This window comes from Lutra lutra, chromosome 3 (genome assembly GCF_902655055.1).
Source record: "Lutra lutra chromosome 3, mLutLut1.2, whole genome shotgun sequence".
NCBI lineage: Eukaryota > Metazoa > Chordata > Mammalia > Carnivora > Mustelidae > Lutra > Lutra lutra.
In genome coordinates, this window is record NC_062280.1 from 137,764,459 (window position 1) to 137,764,880 (window position 422).

A 422-nucleotide genomic window follows, 5' to 3' on the forward strand; every position below is an offset into this window, starting at 1 on the left:
GGCCACACCAAATCTACAAATATTAATAGAATAGTTCCTCCTGAAGAACTGAAGGATGACTGAACAGCTTCTGCATAACAAAAGATAAAGAAACTACATAGAGAACTGCAAGAAAGAGGGAGGCACAGCAATGAAGGGAAGCCCCACCTCTGACACTGTGAACCATAGTGGGGAGGGAAAATACTGAGGGTTCAGTTAGAGATTCATCTGCCTTGGGGCAAGAAAATAAGCCATGGTTTAAAAGGGAAACTAGGATAAAAAAAATTGTAGCCCTAGAACTCCACCAAATGCCAGGGAAGCTCCTAGAAATCTATCGGGATTGGATAGGTTGTTGAATGTCACAGTTCATGTTCCCCTTCTACCTAGATAGTGTAGATAGAAGCAGGGTTTACACATCCAAGCTGGTATAGAGCCCCAGTGAG